This window comes from Camelus bactrianus, chromosome 16, assembly GCF_048773025.1.
Source record: "Camelus bactrianus isolate YW-2024 breed Bactrian camel chromosome 16, ASM4877302v1, whole genome shotgun sequence".
NCBI classification, from domain to species: domain Eukaryota; kingdom Metazoa; phylum Chordata; class Mammalia; order Artiodactyla; family Camelidae; genus Camelus; species Camelus bactrianus.
In genome coordinates, this window is record NC_133554.1 from 33,869,586 (window position 1) to 33,885,339 (window position 15,754).

At 52.0% G+C, this 15,754-nt stretch overlaps 1 long non-coding RNA gene across 1 annotated transcript; it reads right to left on the bottom strand.

Annotated features, from left to right (window-relative positions):
- Nucleotides 1-965: 965 nt before the first annotated feature.
- LOC141573524 (uncharacterized) lies at nt 966-13,313 on the bottom strand. Its single transcript, XR_012499308.1, has 3 exons — nt 12,873-13,313; nt 8,683-8,754; nt 966-4,655 (listed from the first exon to the last, which is right to left on the bottom strand). It is a non-coding gene; the product is annotated as an uncharacterized LOC141573524 (long non-coding RNA).
- Nucleotides 13,314-15,754: the final 2,441 nt, after the last annotated feature.

Below are 15,754 nucleotides of genomic sequence, written 5' to 3' on the forward strand. Positions count from 1 at the left end.
AAAGGTAGACCAGAAACAGGACAGTTGGGGACAGGCGGGAAAAGCCCCGGATTTTAGAGACTCGGAGGAAAACGAATCTACAGAAGTGACTGGGGACAGTGAGTGGCCGGGGAGGGGCACACGTGGCAGACGTGTGTGAGCATGAGCGACAGGAGTCGTCTATGCCGGAGAGTCACACGTGGGAAGAGCCGGTGGTGTCGGGCCAGCAGGGTGTGGATCCATGCGGAGCCGGACAAGCCCAGTCCCGGAGCCCAGGAAGGTGGCCGGGGGCTCAGGTCCTGCCCAGGTGAGGGGGGCCGCTGCGCCAGGGGCAGAGCCAGGTGGAAGGAGCCCGCATGCATTCGGAAGGCTGCCCTGGCCTTTTGAGGAAGCAGTTAGGCATGGGCATAGAGAGGAGTAGGGAGGCTGCTGCCCAGCTTCGCAGAGGTGGTGAGGCAGGTGAGGAGAGAGCAGCTGGATCCGAGCCAGTGGAAGGAGAGATTTTTAAGGATGGAGAACTCTGCGTCCAGTGCGATGGTCTTTTGTTGTGGGGGTTAAAAGCCCCTTCCTGGCTGTCGGATTTCAATTTGAGGCTGGCGTTGCCACTCCTTAGCAATGTGACAGGGTAAGTTACTTAACCTCTCTGAACCTCAGTTTTCTCATCTGTAAAGTGGAACTAATGATATATCGCATATGGAGTATCTCAGGAGGCTGTTGAGAAGATTGAGGCAATGTGAGCGCCGGGGCCTGGTACTCAGTGAGTCCCAGGTACACTGTAGCCATTATCATTTTGCAGTTTAGGTTGTTTGCAGACATTTAAGTGCGGAGGAAAGAGCCTTTCCAGGGCCATAAAAAGGCTTGGATTCTTATCCTGGCCCCTCCCCCACAAGCTGAGTGGCTTTGGAGAGAAGTTCCCTGGACTTCTGGGTCCTGTCTGGACGGTGAGAACATTCTGACCTCCCACACCAGACTTGGGATGGCGCAGACGGGCACTGTGTGAGCAGGAGCCTGTGACCCACTGGGAGAGGCTGTGATGGAGGTAGTCAGTCCAGCTGGCACATGGGCCTGCACTGGACCAGCAGGGCTGCCAGATCTTAGGGGGCCCCTTGGATTCCCTTTAGGGATTTCTTTATCTGCTGTGGAATGCAGCCACGTTAGGCCGTAGGGAAGAATGTTTCTCACACTGTTAGTATTAGCAGTTCTTTAACGGGCGTTGAGGAATGCACCAACCACCAAGTTTAAGCAAATTTAGGAACAACATTGTGTTTCTAAAGTCATTTTAAAAATGTAACTTCACAAAAGTAGTATGAAAGATAATTGTTTCATATCAGTGAGAGAGGATACTGTCTGAAAATTTCCAGCAGGGTCTCTGTGTTCTGTGTGACAAAGAGGAGCCATGAGGAATTTTCACATCCTGTCAGTTTCTTTTCTTACTCTTTATTCATACTAAATTAGAAAATCCTAAACCTCAATAGCAGGTCATTAGAAATGGCAGCAAATATTTGGTGGCTGTTAGATGGTTGTGAATTCAGACCAAACAAGAATTTAGAACTCACAGAGCTATTTCTCCCTGAAGACTATTTTCCATTCTCTTGGCTACTTGGTCAACAGGTACAAAGCTTCCAAAAGTTAGAAGACTGAGTGCTTCACTTTGAGAAAGAGAGTAACATACTCCTCTTTTTGGTTGAATTTGATTCTGGAAAGAATTCTTTAAGTTCTGATGTCATATTTGGATGTGGTTTTAAAAATAATCTTAATAATATGTCACTGATTCCTTTCTCCTGCTCAGAAACAAAAACCATCAAGTATTGAGAAAGAATCAAACTCTCATAATGGAGCAGTCGCACTGCAGTTTGGTTTTAAGGAATTCTGCTAACTTGATACTCAACAGGAAATGTAACACTTTGGTGATGTCTGGGCAACACAGATGCTGAACATCTTGCCATCTGAGCAGGACCTTTAAGATCTAGAAGTGGTTTTGAGTGGCATTATCAGTGACATGAAAAATGGTTTTATCTCATCATTCTTTTCAAAACTCCTTGTGGGAACCTTTTCCCTCCATAGCTAGAATATCTCAGGGTGGAAAAGTGAACTCTTGAACTTGCCGTCTTTGTCTTTGCATAGGATGCTGAGAAGTATGCTCAGTGAATGAGATTGAATCATACTCACTATTTTCAGTATTTCCTTCAACTGTGTATTGGGTAGGATTTAGGTTTGGCCATTCGTTACAGGGATCCATAAAAATAGTGGCTTAAACAAAACAGCAGTTTGTTTCTCTTCCATCTAATAGTCCAGAGACAAGCGGTCCAGTGCTAGAAAGGTGGTTCTTCTGCACTAGCTTGTTCAGAAACTCAGGCTCCTTCTGTCTTCTTGTTCTGCCACACTTAGGTCTTGCCCTCATGGGCAGGATCCAAGGCGGCTCACAATGAAATGAAGTTCCAAGCAGTAGTTGGAGGGAAGTGGGTGGAAATGCATGTCCCCATAGGGACCTGAAAGTCAGACTTCAGCTCACATCTCATTGGCCAGAACGTTGTCACATGACCACATCTAGCTGAAAAGAAGTTTAAAAAAATGTAGTTTTTACTCTGAGTGGTCACATAAACAGCTAAAAATTGGGAATACTATTACCATGAGAGAGAAGGGGGGAAAGGAATATTAGGGGGCAATAGCTGGCATTGCCAAAATGTTGAGGAAAGTTCCAGAAACAGATGGAATTAGCTTTCGGGTACAACTTTTTTCATCCTTCGAAGGGAGCCCTTTCTGGTTCTCCCTCAGTAGTGTTTGCCAAACAATCTTCAGTGCAGATCATGATTCACAAAATGACCACATAAGCAAAGAATTTTTTTTCCTGAAGCGTGGGTTTTAAGTGATAAAACTAACAGTTACTGAATGCTTTTCTCTGATGTACGAATGACATATAAGCTAAGTGTGTTTAGACTCTGTACATCATTGATTGTAACCAACTTTACATACCTGGGCCCACATCTGTCTTTTTTTTTTTTTTTGGTGGGGGGAGGTAATTAGGTTTTATTTATTTTTAGAGGGGGTACTGAGGATCAAACCCAGGACCTCGTGCATGCTAAGCATGTGCTCTACCACTTGAGCTATACCGTCCCTCTCCCTTGGCCCACATCTCTTTTAGGAAAGAGAGATGAGATAAAAACCATTTCTTAAAGTCATTTATTATGCCACTTGAGAACAGTTCTGAGATCTCAAGCAGCTTGTTCAGATGCCAGTATGTTCACTGCCTGTGATAGCCCAACCCTAAACTTAGAAGAGTAAAAATATACAACTTTCATGAGGAGTCTCAGACAGCAGGATTTAATAAAACAAAACTATTTTCTCATAGCGCATACCATTGACACTGTGAGATGCCCAACACTGTCATTTGATAAAGGAAATTTACCAAAAGCTGGTTCTGCACTCTCTCTGAGAAAAATGTGTGTCATTAATAACACAGCTGTTTTACAAGCTTCTCAGATAGTTCCTCGTATCTGTGTTTTACTAAGAGGAATGCAGTTTTAAATGCTGCCTACGTAGTTTTGTTTTTCTTCCTTCCTGCCTTCAGTGGGTGGGTGGGGGGGAATCCATCAATTTTGTCCTGGAAAAGCTTATTTTACTCTTGTTCTGGAAAAGAAAGAGAGAGAAGGCTCTAATGGTTTACCAGAAAGGTCACTGTGCTTTGTTTGAAAATGATGTGAAAGGCTTGATGGCTTTATGCCACTATTTGACAAAGTTTCATAACACACAACACTCTGGGGATTAGGATGGGATGGATATCCAGTCCAATGGAGCGCAGTGTCGGAATTCAATATCCCACACTCACTATTTACACTTTTCTTTCTCAGCTACGTGTGTGAAATCATCATACACGTCCGATTTCTTCGAGACTTGCATTTTTGGGAACTAGATTCTGGTTCATTATTTACTTTTATAACACTGCTCTCAGTTGTAGTATCTGGGTTACTATTTTCATCACTCTTTTTCAGCTTCAGAAAGCCACTTTTGAACCACTGACTCCTTACTTGAGTTGAGGACATTACACATCGCAAATTAATAACCCCAAATCCATAAATGATATAAAAATATATCGTCTGAGACAAACTGCCAAGATAGATCAACCAAATGCAAACCCTGTATCACGTACAATGTTGAAGAATGTGAAGTTATTAAGAACACAATGGGGTTGTAATGAAAATCTTAAATCAATTTTGCATTTCCAAATTTATAAGTAAAATTATTCTGTTCTTTTTTCCTTAGAAATCTCTAACACTTATGGACCACTCATGAGGAAAGCTCAGGTTGTATCTTCAAGGAACCTCAGTCTTGTGGGAGAGACACAATCCCTGTCCTCAAGGAGCCCTAAGTCTGAACATGGAGACATGCTTCTGCCTCTGATGGGAGGGACATGGCTTCCTCCCCCCATGTGAAAGGCAGGCAGGTCACATCCCAGACATACAGACTGGTGATATCAAGGCTAGTGTTCAGACAATGGACAGAGAGAGCCTGGGAGGAAGGCTTGAGGAGAAGAGGACTGTGGTCCTTTGTAGAGAGAAGGCCAGGAGGAAGGGTCCTGGGACAGAGCTGATGGGTCCCCTGGAAGTGGGCCCAGCTTAGACATGATGTCCACTCTGGTGGTGGGTGACCAAGTCCTCGATCCACAGCCCACACAGCAGCTGATAAACAATAAAAGGACAGGGAAAGACAGGAGACAAATGAATATACACCAAGAGACAGATACGGAGAGAATCAGCAGAGACGCCAAGACAAGAGCTGAGATAGATTAGATGTGAGCAGGAGACCAAAATGGGGGAAGATGCAGAATGGTGTCCCTGCCCCCTCCCAGCACTGCCCCCTTCTGCCCCACCCCCACCCCATTTGCATTGCCCTGCCTCCCGTACTGGTTTTGGCACCGCGTGTCCTAGCTCGCTAGGGAGGAGACTCTCTGGGAAGGAAGGAGAGTGAGAGCGGGTGCAGTCTCCATCTGCCATGTGGTACCCGGCAGGGGCAGGTTGGGGCGCCAGGCTTGTTCATCTCTGTGTGCTGGGCCCAACAGGCGGTCAGTAGCGGCTACTGACTGACTGACTGAATGGGTAGTAGCCAGTCAGTATTAGAGAATGGGCTATAGCATAGTGGTGAGAGCCTGGATCCTGATCTCTTCTGCAACTGCCGAGCTGTGTGACCTTAAGCAAGTTGCTTAACCTCGCTGAGCCTCAGTCTCCTTATCTGCAAAATGAGCGTAAGGATATTAACAGAAACAACATCATAGGATTGTTGTAGTCATTCAGTGAGCTGCTACTGACTATCTGGCACACAGAAAATGCCCGGTAACTCTTAGCCTGGATTGTGCAGGAGCACCATGGGTATGATTTTCCTGTGTCCACGCGAGGCAATGAAAAGAAGTCTGATCTGGCTGCTGGAGCATGTGGGCTCCCTCTCAGCTCTAGGAAGGGGGTTTGGGACAATGCCTTGTCCCTTCTGGGTCTCAGGTTCTCCATCTGTAAAATCAAGGTATTAAGACTGACCTCCCAACCCCCAGAGCTACTATGAGGATTAGATGAGATGATGTGTGTGGTGCCGTCAGCTCACAACAGTTCCTCGGCAGATGGGAGGGAGGTGGCACCACCGCCTGAGTGCTTTCCAGCTGTGACGGTGCCTGTGGTCCAGCTCCAGCCATGCGATGTTGTGATCCTTAGCCTCCATGCACACAGATGGAGCGTGTGTTTGTGCAAATGGTCACTTCTTAAGACTAGGTGGGAGAGCACTCCTTGCATCCATCTTGGGTCTCCTGGACTTGTCATGAATAGCAGTTAAGCCTGTGAGCTCTGGAGCCAGGCTGCCTGGGTTTGAAGCCCAGCTCAGCCACTTCCTGGCTCTGTGACTTCAGGCAACTGACTCAAGCCTCTCTGTGCCTCCCTTTCCTCTTCTGAAATTGGAGACAATAATAGCACCCACCTCAGAGGGTTTTGTGAGGAGAACGTTAGTTGAAACGTGTGGCGTGCTTAGGGCATAGCCTGGTAGAGGCATTTGCTATTATTCCTGGTCGGGCTGGGTCTGCGGGGTGTGCTCTGCCGCCCAGTTCCCACGCCTTTCCTGGCCAACAGATAGCTCATCCCCTGGAACTGTCCTTTCTGAGCTCTGACCAGTCTCCCTCAGGCAGGAGTTCCTAGAAGGGTGCAGCCTGGGGCAAGGCGGCCAGTGCAAGCTGCTAAAATCATCACACTTCAGGGGAGGCCCCAGGATGGACGGACATTTTTGCAAGTAAATGTTAATAAGGCTCAGCTGGGAAGAGAAGCGAAGCCTCTCTGCTCCACTCCTCTTCCATCTCATCTCCCTCCCACCCAACCTCAACCAGCCCCGCCCTGAGGGCATGGCGGGAGTGGTCTTTGGCAGGGGTCAGAGGTGTGACACTCCGGGTTCACATCTCACGGCCCACTCTTCCCTCTTGCCCTTGCCCTGCCAGTGACCTTGGGAGGAGAAAATGTAAAGGGGCAGGAAGGCGGGGGCAGTGTGATGGGTGGGAGGGAAGAAAGGGCTCTGTCAGAGAAGCTGTGGGGGATCTGCTGGCCCCAGAGTAAGCTGAAGTGCGTGCACATGCAAATGCAGGTGTGACAGTGGATGAATGCATGTGTGTGAGAGAGAGCATGTGAGCCGGTGGGCATGGGTGAGGATGTGTGTGAGTGCCCGGGTATCTGATTGGGAAGAGACAGAATCCTAGTCCAACCTCACCAGTAGGGACTTTTTTGATCTAGGCTCCAATTTTACAGATGAGGAAACTGAGGCTCAGCAATGGGAAGTAAAAAAAATGCCCAAAGTCACCAGGCAAGTCTGGTCCTAGACATCTGGTCTCTATACAACTAATCCAGGGATGAGGGGGAGGTGGGGGGGACAAGGGGGCAGCAGACACATTTGGAGTAAAGATGGGAACTTTTCTAACTCCAGCCCTTCCCCTCCATCCCCCCTCCGCCCACAGCTGTTTCTTCAGGCTGGAGAAGGAGGAGGCAGGACAGGGTTGCTTGGGAGAAGGAGAGGAGGAGAGGACCAGAGGCAGCCTCACAGGGTGCAGGGGCCCCGTGGGAAGGGGCCAGGCACCAGCCTCCCCCTTTCCTGCGGACGTGGACTCCCCAACCCAGCCAGGACGTGTCATCCTTGGAGTCCTCCGCGGTAGCAGGGCCTCTCTCCAGCTTTCTTGCCAGACCCGGCCTTGAATGTGGGGCGGGCCCTTCCGAAAGAGGCTTGGGCAGGTTCCCAGCTTGGCCCTGACCCAGAGGAGGGGAGCCGCCTAAGCCCCCCCACAGTCCTGGTCTTTCCTGCCTGCCCTGCCTGCTTCCCCACCTGGGGGATGGGAGAAAGGACGAGACACTCTATCTGCGATGGGCAAGGTGGAGTCTGGGGGAGTTCTTTTAAGCCCATCCTCACCGCACCGGGGGAAGCAAGGCCTCGCCACAGATTCACACACAGCCTTCCTCCCCCTCGTCCAGAGCCCCCTGCCTGGGGGGGGGGGCCGGAGGGTCCACAGCCTGGGAGGAAGCTACAACCAGAGCAGACATTCCCGATGACTCACAGGCCGGGAACGCCTGGAGGAGAGGCGGCTGCAGTGGGACAGCCCCCTGTTCTGCTGTCGAAGAGGACCCAGGACCCGGGGGGCAGGGAGGCGAGGGGAAGGCAGAAGGTCAAGAGGCAGAGCCCAAGAGAGGCTCTGGCCTGGAGACTGGATCCAGGATGGGAGGAGAGGTCACTGAGAGGGGCCTGAGGGAGGCGAGACAACGTGCCTCCCCACTGCCATCCTGGTCATAAATCGCACTCCCAATGCAGCAGGATCGAGAAAGTCTCCGTAGAACAGAAGATGCCCGCACGCAGACCTTCAGGAAACTCCCTTTGATGAGAACCACTTTAGGAAAGGAAGATGTCCTGCCCTATGTCTTCCTGGGTCTGAGAATGACACCCTCCTGTCGTGAGGAAGCAGGTCACCCTCCTGATGACTTCCCCCCTGGTTCTCGCCCACTCCAATGTGCTTCACGTCATGCTCCCCTCCATTATGGGCCTCATGCTTGGGGAGGGAAACTGAGGCCCAGAGTGATCTGGGGGCTCAGGGAATACCACTGCTCCCCCAGGTCTGCCTGATCTGGCAGAGTCCCGGGCTCAGGGTGCCTGTGTCCTTCTGTCCTCCCTCTCCCCAGCAGGAGATGCAGCTAAAGGCTTCAGTCTACGTGGCAGGCAGAGGGGGGCCTGCGAGGGAGGGGAGCTGGGAATGAGGTCAGCGGGTTGGATGGGCCAGGCCGGGGCTGTGAAGGCATCTGGACTGCAGCAGGCTGGAAGGTAGGGGCCTCCAGGCCGGGCCACTCCCAGCCCCAGCCCGCTGTCCACCCGCCCACTGTGGCCTCTTTCCCGTCTCCTGCTCCTCCCCTCTCTGCAGCCCACACTCCGCCCAGGCCAGATGGTTCACATCAAGCCTCTTCCATGTGGCAGTTCCACCCTGCCCACCAGGCTCCCTCCCCCCTCTGGCCACATGGCTCAGCAGAGAATTGGAGAGCAACTTCCCAGGCCTGGGCAGGGATTATGTGGGATCCCTGTGTCATGCAGGCGCCCCCATCCCCAGTTGCTCCACTGGCCCCTCCAGTTCCCCACCCCCTCGACCCCTGACCCCCAACTCCCACCTCCCCTCCCCAAACTCAGGATCTTGAAGTACAGCAGAGATCTTACCTCTGACCTCTGAATCTCAGCTGTGTGACATTAAGCAGGTCACTTCCCTTCTCTGGGCCTTGGTTTTCTCCTCTGTGCAAGGAGAGGAGGACAAGGCAGAATGAGTTCACCATTTCCTTCCAACTGAACATCTATTGTTCTATGATATTCTCACCTTGAAACGACAGAGTTCTGGAATCTAGTAAAAAGTTGAACTCCAACTTTGGAGGGATCATCTGGTTTACCTCTTTGCCTGCTCCCACACCATATTTTCTTGTTGATCTAAGAGCCACAAATTCCATCCGGTTTCCTTGCGTCTCCCCCTCCTCCCAAAGGCCCTAGCTTTCTCATTTGAGTTCTTCTGCCTTCAAGGCATTGGTTCTCTGGACAAGAACTTGGCAAAAGGCTCACTAGTATACCTTACTTAAAAGCGGTCACTGACTCTCTGTGGCCACCAAATTGATTATAAATTTCTCTCCTTGAATTCCAGGCCTCTAGAAGTTGGCCCCAGCCTTTCTTTCCAGCCTTGTCTTCCACATTTCCTCTGCCCAAGGCTCTCTCTCTCTGCCTCTGTCTCTGTGTGTGTCAGGCTTCCCAGGTTTGGTGATGCCTTCCCTCCCATCCCAATCCTGCATTTCAAACCCTCTCAGGCCCAGCTCAGAAGCAGCCTCCTCCACAAAACCTGCCTTGTCTCTCATTGGCATTCTCACCGTCCCTCGCATCTCTCTGGAGGCTTCCATTTACCTTGCTGGGTGCGCCAGCAAGGTGATCTTATTACTACCCCATTTCACAGGTTGGGGAAATGAAGGTTAGAGAGATGAACTAACTTACTCAAAAGCACAGCCAGTGCTGCCTTGGGTGAAAGACATTTTTATATTTATTTTACCCTACTTCCTGACTCTGAACTCCCTGAGGACAGGAGCTGTTGTCCCCAGAGCTCTGTCCAGCCCAGGGCTGGCCCCAGGCGGTCTGCAATAACCATCCACTGAATACAATTAACTAGAGTGTCTGCAACAGGCATTGAGCTCAGGATCTTCTTCCCTAAACAGGGTCCTCGCCCAGCCTCTTCTCTTCCAGGGTACCACACCATCCAGGCTCTCTGGTCAGAAGACCAGGAGTCATCCCTGCTCTTCACCAGATTTTCTCATCCAACCCCAATGCCTGTAAATTCTGCTTCCCAAAGACCTCTTGAATCCATTCCCCTTCTCTGTCTCCATCTCCTTCAACCTGGCCCAGGCTCTCATCAGCTCTCACCTGGTTGCCTGCAGCAGCCACCTTCCACCACAGCCATCCTCCAGTACCTGCTCCACTGAGTGACCATGGTGATCTTTGACAAATGCAGACCTGATTGTGACCCTCCCTGCTTTGGACCTCCTACTGGGGCCCAAAGCTGTAAGGATAAAGACAAACTCCTGATGTGGCTTCCTCGGCCTGCCTGGCCTTGGCTCCCTGTGCTCCAGCTACATGAGCCTTCTCTGGGTTCTCTTAGCATCTAGAGCTTGCCATGCTTCCTCCTGCCTGGGATGCCTGCCACTCAGGGCTCTCTGGGTTCCCTTCTTTCATAACCTCTACTGTTGCAATTACACGTTTATTTATGTGATTTCATTCGTGTCTGTCTCTACCAGATGTAAGCCCCATGAGGGCAGGCACTGTATGTCCAGTGCCCAGCAAAGTGCCTGGCATATAACGATGCTGAATGAATAATTCTGGATCCTTTCCCTGTCCAAGCCAGACTCTGTCCAGAGGGGTGCTCTGCCCAGGGCTGGGGCAGTGGGATCGCCCCTGTTCACCCTCCCGCCCAGGAAACTCCAGACTCCCAGGTTTGCCAGGTGGAAGAACTGGTGGCTAATGTAGAAGAGGGAGAGACTCCAGATTTCTGTGGCCGAGGCTTACCTGTGAGGGGAGGGGGTGGGGATGAAGGGAGGAGATCAGGGTCTGGACAGGTGCCTCTGGCTCACACAGGCTGCGTCCTCACTCTCCCCCCCCCCCCCCAAATTCAAGCTTCCAAGAAACCTTTGCATTTATCTCCTAAACACTTCAGCAAGACTGACATCTGGTTGTGATGCAATCCTTAGCCCCCCCTTAACCCCGCCCCTCCGAGGCTGCTGCAGCTCTCTCCTCTGCTGGAGCGCATGCCCACAGGAGTCAGCCACCGCCCCCCAGGAAGGGATGGAGCACCAAGAATATTAAAAGAGAACATGAGAGGAAAAGAGGGAGGGAGGGGGTGTGTGGGTGGAGGGGTGGAACAATGGGACAGAGGCAGAGGAGAGAAAAGGAAAGGAAAGAAAAGAACTTAGAAATGGAAGAAAAATACACCAAAAGGAAAAAGATTAAGAGTGTGATAAAGGGAGAAATAAAAGAATAGGAAAAAAAGAATAGAAAAAGAAAAGAAGTGGGGATGAGATAAAGCAAGGGCAGAATTAAATGAAACCAGAAAGGAGAAATAACAATTCCGTTAGTTCACTCACTCAAACTTTAACGAGACTCTACTCTGACTTGAGACACTGAATGGGGCCATTGATCCAATAATGACTTTGACAGGTCCCTGTCCCGGGAGCTTGTGCTCCAGCAGGAAAGATGGGCATTGACCCCTCCCTTGTGATCACCACAGAACAGACGGGAGGCTATGGCCCCCAAGCCTGACAACGTCCCCATCCAGCACGTTATTTTCAGTTGGGACCTGGCTGTGGACCCGGTGGGGCTGGAGTGGTCCTGGGCGTCCTAATGTCACCTAAGGACCACACCCCAGCCCTTCTCTCCCAGCTTGTCCCAGCTCCTTCCCTGGTTTCTTTGCCCCAATTCCCCTCTCTTGGACTGAGGGGTCCCAGAGAATGTAACAGGATCTGCAGGAATAGAAATCAATCCTTCTCCTCAAGAGCCTGGACCACTGGCTCACTCTATGGAGAAAATGAAATAAAGGCTGGTCCTGGATGTGGATATTTGAGAAAAGGATGAATGAGAAAGGCAAATGGGGTCTGGAAGAGAAGCTCCAGAGAAGGAAGAGTAGAAAAAGAAGCAGAGTTCCACGAGAGAGAAAGAGGAGGGAGGTAGGGAACAGAAAGACAGACAGGAGTGGGGTGGGGGGATGTGAGGCAAGAAAGAAAAAGAAAAGGAGGGAGGGAGGGGGGAAGTCCACACGCTCTCCTCCCCCTCACAGCTAAACTCCTCCTCCAAGTTGTCTGCACTCTGACCCCATTTCCTGGCCTCCCACTCACTCCTCAGCCCACTCTAGTCTGGCTTCCTTGCCCATCACTCCACTGAAACAGCTCACACTTAGGGCACCAGTCACTGCCATGTTGCTAAATCCAGTGACCATTATGCTCCCTTCATACTAATTTTCCCTGCAACATAGAACTCTTCCTCCTTCCAGAACAACCTTCCCTCTGCATACATGACACCCTCGATCACTTCCTCCTTGCCCTCCTACTCCTCCTACTCTTGTCCTGTTTTTTGTGCAGTCTCCTCCTCCCCCTCCCAACCCTTAAACCCCGAGGGTCCTCAAGGCCTAGTCTCAGCCCTTCAGCTCTCCTCCCTCCATACTTTCTCTGGGGACAGCTCCATCTACACCAACATCCTGAGTAGGTTGGTGGGGGGAGGTCCCCACGTTTGTCTCTTCTCTGGACTCCAGACCCAGACACCTGAGAGTTCCCTCCATGTTTCTGACTGGATGTCTCATAGGCACCTAACTCCCTACATGGACAAGCTTAATTCATCATCTTCCTTCTAAACCTGGAAAGGATGAAGAGATGGAGGGAACTCCCAGGTCAAAGGACGTGGGTTGAGGCTGAGACAAGAAAGAGCAGAGCAGTGCCTGGAAGCTAAGGAACTTAGCTAAGGACCAAAGGACCCAGGCAGTGCGATGCTGAGGAAAGGGAAGAAGAGAGAACCCCCACACCTGGGATCTGTCCCCAGACTCTGCCCCTAGGGATCCTCAATAGCAACTGGGCAGGGCTCCACGATGGGGACGCACGGAGACCGAGTCCACTGCAGCCTCACTCTTAGGCCCCCTCCCCTTCTCTCTCCTCAACCCCTCTCCCAAAGACCCTCTCTCCGTCACCAGTCTGGAGCCAGAGTGGGGGCAGAAGAACATTCTGGAGGGGCAATTATGGGAAAGAGGGCAACAGGACCTCAGCAGGGGGCAGAGAGCTAGGACCGTCTGACCAGCCTGCCTGCCAGGTGCGCCAGCACCTGGGTAGCCTCTCCTCCCTTACCCCACATCACGGAGTCCAGACTCGGGGCTTGAGGGGCTCCAGGGGGAAGGGGAGCACAGGCCTGACTCTCCGGCGTCGAGGGAGGGCACTCGGGGAAATTTGGAGAGGGAGAGAAGTCAGAGCTCAGCACTTTCCTCCTTCTGTTTTTCTTCTTGAGGAATTTTTTTTCCCTAAGCACTGATGACTTTACCATTTCTTAGGGGTGGGGGGGCAGATTTTGGCTTTTGCTCCCCCCACTCCAAATGCCAGACAAAGTCTTACATTCCACAAGAAGTCAGGGCTTCAGAGTTTCCTAAAGATGAGGTGGCGTCTCCTCCCCTCTCCGGCCTCAGCCCTCTCCCTCCTCCCTCCTCCCTCCAAGTCTCAAGCCCTCAGTTCTGGCCAAGGAGGCCCAGCCAGGCTGGGAGGAGACCCCAAGTACATTCTTCCTCTCGCTGTCATGCTACAGAAATTAAAGACACATCTTCGGGCTGGGTGCCCGCCACGCATTTCAAGTGAAAAAGTGGCAGAGGGGGCCCTGGGCCTCAGCTCTCTGCCACGTGTAAAGCATGCTTGGAAACCTTCTGCCTGCAGCCCCTGGGATGGAGGTCTGAAACCGGACATTGGGGCAGTGGCTGTCATACACACAAAGCTCACCCCCCAATCTCAGGGGTCCCTAGCCATTCTCCAGAACCCCAGGCCCAAGATGTAGCAACTTTCAATCCACATCTCTTAATCTGTCCTTTAAGGTGGTCCAGGAGCAGCCTGAACAGAGAGCATCTGGGGAGAGGGCTGTGGGCAGCAGCCCTCCTGGCTGCAAAAACTCAGCAAGCAGGGGTTGGGCAGGTCGCACCAACCCTCACCCCAAGCCTGTGACCCTCTGCCCCAGACAACGACTCCAAAAGGGTGACCACTCTGAGGGGCAGGACCCTTGTCCCCTGTTGAGGTGAGGGGGGTGCTCCTTGTCCCTGATCCACACTGGAGGGTGCAGGAACTGCCATCTCAGCACCTCAGCCCCCTATCCTGCCCTGCAGTAGCTGGCACTAGGCGGGGGCAGATCCTGGGCCACAAGTTGCTGCCACATGGTGGGGATAATTGATGAAGGCCCGTCCCTCCATTGCTGTCTCCAGCCCTGCCTCTCTGGAAACTCTATATTTTCCCTTTAATTATAGCCCCTGCAGTCTCCCTCTGTTGCCCCACCCGCACCGCTCATCCTGGCTGCCCACGGCCAGCCGGCCAGCCGACGTGGCTCCCTCCCCTTCTGTTCTCTTGGTCTTTTTTTTTTTTTTTCCTTTGCCTTCGTTGCACAAAACCAGCTGGGGGAGGGCGTGGAGAGGGGCGGGGGGAGGCAATGGAATCTTGGATGGTTTGGGGGAGGCGGGACTCCCCGCTTCCACGTTTGCAGCTCTGAAGTGATGGGGGTAGGGGAGCTGTGCAGGAGGGACTGGAGTTGATGGGGTGCTGCAAAGGGACCCTCACTGCCTTCCTTTGGGCCCACGGATTTTGGCAGGGCCAGGCTCTGGATAGATTGGGGTTGGGGGTAGAGCATGGTTGGGAAGCTACGACTTGGAGAAGAGAGGACACTGGCTTCTAGAGGCATCTTCTCCAAAGGTAGCCTGTTGTTCTTAGGGTCTCCACTGCCTTTCAGGGTATAGATGATTCTTTCCTGGTTTCAGGTACAAATAGCAATGCCCTAGGTTTTCAGGAAAGAGGTAAGGCAGAGGGAAACATCCTCTAAAATAAAGTCACTCATCGTTCCCTGTAATTCCATACCAAACCCCCAAGGCAAATCTCCTCCAGACACCCAAATTCCCCAATAAGCCCCCAACCCTGAGTCCAGGTACAGACAGAGACAGGGCTTTACGCAGCTCCCAGAAGGAGCACCCTCTCTCTGGTCAAGTGTTCTCTGATGGAGTTCTCTCCGGTTTGACTGTGTTGGGTAGGAGGGTCTGTAACCAAACCCAGCCACAACCACAACAGACCCTAACACAAGACCCTTTTCTAAGCTGCCAAGAGCACAGCCCTCCTCGTGCAAACTTACTCCCCCTCCGGTGGAAGAGTCTTAGCAATTCCCCATCACCAGCCTGCTGCCCCATCACTCAACACCAGAGCTTCCTCCTGGAAAGAACTCGTAGTCAAATTTCTCACCCAGTGACTCGGGTTCCCCACCCCATCTCTCAATCATGCTAGGGGAGAGCATTTGAGTCCATCTTGGGGCCTCAAGACCTGGCAGGAAAAAAAACGACATCTTCAAAATAAAAATCCTCTTGCCAGCACCCACCACCAAGTATCTGATTCTTAATTCCTATAAATGAACCTCTAATTTGTTCCTTAAATATTTCTAAGTTCTATACCCCAGCCACACCAGAAGACACCCCTAAACAGGCATATCTTTTTAGTTCTCTGGTTCTCCTGCTTTAGAGTGGTCCCTAGCCTGTCTCTTCATATCCATCCCTTAGCTCTTGCCAAGGATGTCAGGAGGGTGAGTGGGGCATGACCAGGGGACCCTCTCTCAGTCACCCCCAATCCTTCCATCTTTGGAAGGCACCCATCCAGCTCCCCAGTTCCAGTTTCCCCAGACTGGGGGACCCAGGAAGAAAGCTGAAGAGATGCCCCTGCCCACTCATTAGCCCACACTACATTGAGGACCTAGCCGCACCCTAGCGGCAGCATCTCTGGCCCAGGCTGAGCTGGGGGGCTGGGGAGGCTGAGCTGCTGTGAAGGGGGGAGATGTGCGGTGGACTCCCTTCCCTTCCCTCCTCCTCCCCCTCTCCATTCCGACTCCCAAATTGGGGGCCGGGCCAGGCAGCTCTGATTGGCTGGGGGACGGGCAGCCGGCTCCCCCTCTCCCAGGGGCGGGGTTCCTCCCCGCTCTCCATCAGGACCGTATAAAAAGGGCCCGG